We start from the raw sequence: 7,636 nt of genomic DNA, 5'->3' as shown, positions 1-7,636 counted from the left end.
GAAGATGTAGCTGGTGGGTCCCAGCAGTTAGGGGGTGAATCGTTTTTTTTGCCCGGACGCACTTCCTTGCGTGCGAAGATGTAGCTGGTGGGTCCAAGCAGTCAGGGGGGCGAATCGTTTGTTTTTGCCCGGACGCACTTCCTTGCGTGCGAAGATGCAGCTGGTGGGTCCCAGCAGTTAGGGGGTGAATCGTCTTTTTTTGCGAGCACGCACTTCCTTGCATGCGAAGATGTAGCTGGTGGGTCCCAGCAGTCAGGGGGAAACGTTTTTTTCGCAAAATATAGTGGCCCATCCGGTGGGTCCCAGCTGTCAAGTGGAGGAATCATTATTTTCCGCATAATAAGGAGGCACTTCCTTGCTGCAGCCATGGACCCAACTGTCAGCCTCTCCACATATAGTCCATGTCCGATGGAAGTCATTCCTTGACCATGTTGACCAGGCCGCACCGAGAGCACCACGGCGGTGTACGACGGCGAGGCCTAGGAAGGGGACGACGCGGAGCCGAGGAAGACACGATAGTGGAAGCCCGCGCGGAGAGGAGTATGAGGGTTCACTGGTTCGGCTGCGGTGTCAGCCCGCCGTCGCCGCAGGGCCTGGCCAGCGATGGGAATAGTAGGGGGCGGTGAGGCCTCCGCGGCAACACAGCCGGCCATGGGAGGCAGGAGAATGCGACACACCCGGCGCTGCTTTGGGCGGCTGGAGCAAGAAGACCAGAGGTTGAATAAGCACTACGGCCGTTGGATGGACATCGTACGGTCACTGGAGCTAGAATCGTTCATATTGAAGAAGCAGCATGGCCGTTGGATTAACATCCAACGGTCACTTCTGCTAGAATTGTTTGTGGACTAAGTTGACAAAGCCAGAGTACACGTCAACCTAGTAGACCCACAAGTCAGCCTCCAAATCTGTCCCAAACAGCATACAACACAAAATTTCTAGCCAGATTCAAATTAATTTTAAATCTAAATATACCTTAATTTAAATTCAATGAAATTTTACCCACACAAAAACAATGAAATTTAAAATATCAAAATCCAAATAAACAGTATTTAGGAACTAATTGCCTGTTTGCTGTATTTTTTTCATTTTACAGCCCATTTCTTATTACTTATAGCCCATTTCTTATTACTTATAGCCCATTTTCTGGGCAAAATGCATCCCTCCTCATCTTGAAAGATTTCCGGCCCAGCAGGGCGTAGAAAAGCAAGTAGGCCTATGTTGGTTATTCTGTAAAAAACAAAATAGTTGGCTAGCCATATTTCAGAATGAAAAAAAAAACTGGGCTGGTCATGTGCTAAACATATGAAATAAAAGCCTGGGCTAGACGGGCCACGGGTCCCGCACAACCCAGTTGATACCCTTCTTTGTCTCGAAAAAACAAAATTACTGCGCGCGCTGCTGGGTCCCTACTGTCATCCTCACCATGTACAATCATCTCCTTCTTCCTCTCGGTTGTTGACCATGTTGACAACACCAGAGGGCGGCGCCGTGGCGAGTGAACCAAGGCGGAGGACGATGGTGAGGCCTTGGACGGGAACGAACACGAGCCGGGGAAGATCACAGCCAACCGTGGGAGGCGGGAGCAGGCGGTCCCGTCGGAGCTGGTTTGGCTTTGGCGGCTTGAGGAAGAACAGACTGAAGAAACGCGACAGACGTTGAATGTCAATCCAATGGTCAAGGTTGGCACAATCGTTTGTTGACTAAGCGGACACCAAGTAGCATACTTTTTTATATATATGAAGAAAACTACGAGGAAAATGCGTTCGTCTGCCGTCCTCCTCACAGGGAACGTTTGCCACATAAGTGACTAGCACCCTTGGTTTTCAACCGAGAGGTCTTGGGTTCGAGTCCTAGGAACTCTCAATTTTGTCCTCCTTCGACCCTTCCGCAAAAAAAGGGAAAGAAAATCAAAGACTTGGGAAGGCGTACAGAACAAGCTAGTGTACCAGTAAAGAGACGTTGCCGAGTTTTAGAAAAAAGAGAGACGTGCTCCTGTAGCTGGTTCGAATCCAAACCTAGACTATGACTATATATGGTGATATGCTACTCTGCAAATAATGAAACTGACATATCCAACATTCGCTTCTCCTCTTCTCTACTTACTCTGCCTAGCATCAGAAGCTCTGGCCGCAGCAACCATGTATGCTAGCTGCTCGTCCACCTACTCTTCAGCAGGCAACAACCAGATATGCACCAAGTCACCAGCCGTACCATCGCCTGTGGGTCTCATCACACCCCTGCCGGCACGCGCACCGCATCCGATTGCTCATTGCAACCCGCTGCCGTTGGTGTGGTGCCATTGCTGCAAATCACGCAGAGTCATCCGTCGCGTCTCAACCACAATCCTCAACCCTGTCCGAGTCTTCTACAAATGCCCGAATCATGGGGTAATAATATGTTTAAGTGTTGTTTTGCTGCTTTCAGTTGCTGATTTTTTTAATAGTTTGGTTGATAATCTTCCAATTTGATTCGTGCAAAAAAGGGAAGATTCATGTGATTTGTATTTCTGGGAAGTTGCTGATGTGGGGGAATGAAACTACGTTGATTATTTGGTTAGCCGAGGAATCCCAATACCAGCAGGTTGGGGTGTTGGACAAGTAACTGAAGGAACGATAGAAGAGGAAGATGCAGAGCAGAAGGTTAAAGATACAGTTCCTCTGATCATGGCCAAGCAACAGCTGCTGAACAGCCTTGACAGCAATGAGGAGATGAAAGAGCTTGTGAAGATAATGGGCAAAATCGATGTGCTATGTAGGATGATTGTCTCTTTATTTGCTGTATGTAGCACTCGTGATGTATTCAGTGGCTACGACATGAGCACTTTCCTGAAACTAGTAATGAATGAAACCTATGTAGAAGGCTGGGCGTAGTGTTGTGAACATATAATGATTTATATTAGCGGAAATCAGGGGGTATCCCCTTTTGCTCATAAATAAATAAATAGCAGAGGCCCTGTCGGGTCATCTTTGTTCTCATTCGAAGACGTCGAGCAAATTGCAGTCCAACAACAAACTATGTCATCAAATTCAAGTTTCACAGCCAAATATGAGTACAACTAAACAACAATGTCATCATGTTTTAGTTGTCATACAATCACCAAACACAAATCAGCATACATAACAAGTGACGTTCTCACAGCAAAATACTAAACAACATGTTCATCAGGTTTCAGTTGTCATAGCAAACACAATTTCACATAGTAGATAAAAAAAAGTCTTCTGACAGGCACATACGACAAAAGCAATGTAATCATCATCCACAGCAGCAGCGTCAACATCTTCGCCATGTGTATCAGTCTGAATCATAATTCCCCACGGTGTCATCTTCTTCTTCGTCCTCAACCTCCTCGAACGTTGGCTTCTTCTTGATCAACTCTTGTATGTCCACAGCACGACATGCAATCTTTTCGCCGGCGTCATTGACGTGATGGTTCTCAAAGATATTAGGAACATCTGTGTTATCTTGTACATCAGGAGCAGTGTAAGCATCATCTTGTTGTGCAACTTCATTAAACGAATTCCTCTGCTCAAACCTTTGCAATACTCTCCAGTCATCGCTATGTGAAAATGTGTCTTCCAAGAAAAATATATGTGTTGCTTGATTTGCCAAAATAAAAGGCTCGATGGTCTGGTACGCCGGCTTGACATTGATGGATTTGAAATAATCATCATCTCTGGGTTTTGCGATCCTAGAAAATAGGTTATACCAATGACAGCACAACAGAACCACAAACCAATGATCCTCGAAACTGGAGATATACTGCAACTGAACAATGTCTTTTATGTTAGCATACATTTCAGTTGTCTCTTTGTCATACGTATCCATGCTCATCATGGCACTACTTTGGGTCTTCCTGCCTTCGTCTCGTGCAAGGGTGTTGTAGAGCACATCTCCAACAACACAAGATTCATAATGTCTTACCCGAGTATCAGGACCCATTGCTAGTGAGTAAAGGGCATCATCAACTGCCTGCCCATCCTCCCGCATCTTCTTAACCTATGGTTAGAAAATAGACAATCTGGTCATCTTATGTACTCAATATATTAAAAAACTGATAGTGCACTTCAAAAGCTTACATGGTACTTGAACCATTTCGCAAATCCTGCCATAACCAGTTTGTCAATGTTTCTTGGATTTTGCGGCAGTAACTCCTCTTTGTAGATGCTGCACAACATAGTGATCGTGTCAAACATCTAAATATATAAGAATGTGCTGCAAGTTTAGTAGATTACGATGTATAAGCTGCAGTACTGCACTTACTTGATATAAGGTAGTATCTCAGGACAGTTATTCAACACATACCAAACCATTTTGTCCAAATCTTTAGGTTTGTCCTCTTGTTGACTCTTCCCTGTAACTCGAACAGAATAATCGAAAACATTGAGCCCGAGATTGTCTTCACCCACCTCTTTGCTAAGCTGATCAGTTGTTTCAATGTATTTTGAGCAGAATGTCAACACTTCTGTAGCAATGTAGACCTCTGCAATGGAACCCTCGGGTCTAGCTCTGTTCCTAACATAGCCCTTGAAAGTGCCTAGCTGCCTTTCAATAGGGTACATCCAGCCATACTGTACTGGACCTCTAAGTAGTTCCTCATCAGGTAGATGAACAACCAAATGCACCATAACATCAAAGAAGGCTGGAGGATATATCTTCTCAAGATCACATAGGATAGTTGGTATCTTGTCTCTAAGACGCTCCAAAGCATCTACCCTGATATTTCTACTGCAGAGTTCCCTGAAGAATTGTCCCAACTCTGCAACTGCTCTGTATAAGTCAGGGCGGCCCAATCCTCTAAGGATAACAGGTAAAACCCTTTGAAGTAGGACGTGGCAGTCATGAGTTTTCAACCCTTGTACCTTGTTTCCATCTGCACTGACTCTCCTTTCAGGTTTGGAAGCAAATCCATGTGGGAATCTCACACGTGATAGGACCTCGCAGAATTCTTTTCTTTTTACCTTGTCCAAGACGTACACGGCTGGTGCCATATCCCGTGGTTTACATTCATCTTGCACCTGCAAATCCTTTCTCATACCCAGGTGTGTCAAATCAATCCTAGATTTTAAGGTATCTTTTGTCTTGCCTTCAATATTAAGAAGTGTGCCGATAATGCTGTCACATATATTTTTCTAGATGTGCATCACATCAATATTAAGCCGCAGATCCAAATATTTCCAATACTCTAAGTCCCACAAAGTGGACCTGCGGGTAAACAATAATCTCTCTTCTGCCCTGCCATGCTTCCTTTTCCCGCTACCATTACCAGCATGGTTTCCTGGTGTAATATGCCTGACCTTCTCTAATTCCACTTGCAACTCATCGGCGGTGAGCCTCTTTAGCGTATCACGGTTTTCATGCTTTGCATTGAACACATGTCTTCGGTATTTTCTAGGATTCGGCTTGTCCTTGGCAAGGAAACGGCGGTGTCCAATGTAACAGATCTTGCTAAATATTGCGTATGACAGCGGATTCCTGTCACAGTGAACACATGCATTGTAACCATGTGTCGTTCGCCCTGACATAGTGCCCAAAGCCGGATAATCATGGATGCACCAAACTATAATAGCACACAGAAAGAAATCAGCTGGTGGGCTGCTATATAGGTCTCGAGTGAGAATATCCTTCCATAGTTGTTGAAGTTCCTCCACAAGAGGCTCCATGAACAAATCAAAATCCTTTCCAGGACTTTTTGGACCTGGGATGAGCAAGGCCATCTTGTACTTTGATTCTTTGGTGCAGACATTTGGAGGCATGTTGTAAGGGATAACAAGCACTAGCCACATGCTATATGTGGCGCTCTGGTGGCCAAATGGGTTAAATCCATCTGAAGCTAAACCAAGTCTAATGTTTCTTGGGTCAGTAGCAAACTTTTTGTGTTTATCATTGAAGCTTTTCCACTCACTACCATGAGATGGATGGCTCATTACATTCTGATCTCTGTACTCCTGGTTCCTAGAATGCCACAGTACATCCTCTCTCGTTTCAGCATCATGAAACAACCTCTGCAATCTTGGTGTAATTGGAAAATGTCTCAAAAAATTATGAGGAATCCTCTTCACAGCATTGCCATCTTTCCATCTTTATGATTTGCATTTCGGGCATTCACTTAAGTTGGCATAATCCTTCCGGAACAGAACACAATTATTCTTACAAACATGGATCGTATCATATCCAAATCCAAATGCACAAAGGAAATTCTTCATTTTACTATAGGTGTGTGGCAGCTCAGACGCATCTGGGAAAGATTTGCGGAAAGCAGCCAACATCGCATCGAATGATTTGTTGGTCATCCGCTTAGATGTCTTCACCTTAAGAAAGGTGACCATAGATGAGAATACTGACAACTTATTTCCTGGTGTGACAGCAATGTTGCATTGTTCCAACATGCGGGCCCACCGTTTTTCTTCTGCAGGTGAAAGTTCACGGAATGCGCGAGCATTTCGTAGCATTGTTTCAATGTTGGTCAAACTCACTGGCTCCGCCACCACCACCTCCTCCTCCTCTTCCACCTGAGCATCAGGCAGATCAAGATGGTGATCTGCTACTTCCAGGTAGTCAATAACATTGACGTTCACAGCTTCACCATGATGAACCCACCTAGTATATGTGACCGACATCCCATACAAGTGTAGATGATTTTGCACAGTTGACTGGGGTCTTGTAACTGAATTCATACAACTGCTACACGAGCAGAGCACATCTGATTTCGGACCACCGTACTCAGCTTTGATAAAGTTCATGAAGTTTTCAACCCCCTCGACATATGCAGCGGAGAATCTTCAAGAAGAAGTTATCCAAGTCCTGTCCATCTGTTAGACATACAAAATAGTTCTTCTACTAGATATTACAGGAAAAACATATATGCTTTTTTATGAAGTCTAGAAAAAATATCTAGGTTGATGTCTAAAGCTATGGCAAGATATTTGGACGAGCAGATCTAAGTAACAAAATATATGTAAAGCAAATTCAGCAAACAGATTTGAGTGCTAAATTATGGCAGGCTGTTTCAGCAGTCAATGAGGCCGAGCACACAGCCATCAAACTATCGAAGGCCATTGCAGCAACAAAGGTTGAATATAAAACGGTGTAGAGCTATTTCACCTAACAGATTGGCTACTAGACCATGGCAATCTACATAACAATAAATATATGGCAGGATATTTTAGCAACTAATCGGCCTTGGCATGCCATCTCAGCTAAGAAGATTGAGTGCAGAACAGGGCAAGGAAGCTTCTTAAGCACAGCATATTGACATTAAACTACTTCGGCAAACAGTGAGATTAACAGCGTCTATCAGCTAACATGAACGGGGCCTCAGTCTAGAATGCGTGTACCGTGGGAGAAGCTGACCGCCTTGCGTCTCCACAGGAACGTCCCCAGCGGTTGCGGCGCTGACCGCCGTGCGCCTCCACAAGAACGTAGCCAGAGGTGGCGGCGCAGCTAGTGGACGCCAGTCTACGAGAGCGTACTATGGGAGCGAGAGGATCGCCGCGCGTCCCCTCGACGAACCGTGGCGCCGATGTCTCGGCGCGGCGGGGAGGGCGTCTTTGGCAGAGCAAATGGAGTGTAGGAGGACACGGGGGGGAGGGGGGTTTGGGGAATATTATTGGCTAGTTGGCCGAAGGTCGGCTGAATC

The sequence above is a fragment of the Triticum dicoccoides genome, chromosome 2B (assembly GCF_002162155.2).
Source record: "Triticum dicoccoides isolate Atlit2015 ecotype Zavitan chromosome 2B, WEW_v2.0, whole genome shotgun sequence".
NCBI lineage: Eukaryota > Viridiplantae > Streptophyta > Magnoliopsida > Poales > Poaceae > Triticum > Triticum dicoccoides.
The sequence above is the reverse complement of the archived record's forward strand: the minus strand, read 5'-3'. Positions refer to the sequence as shown.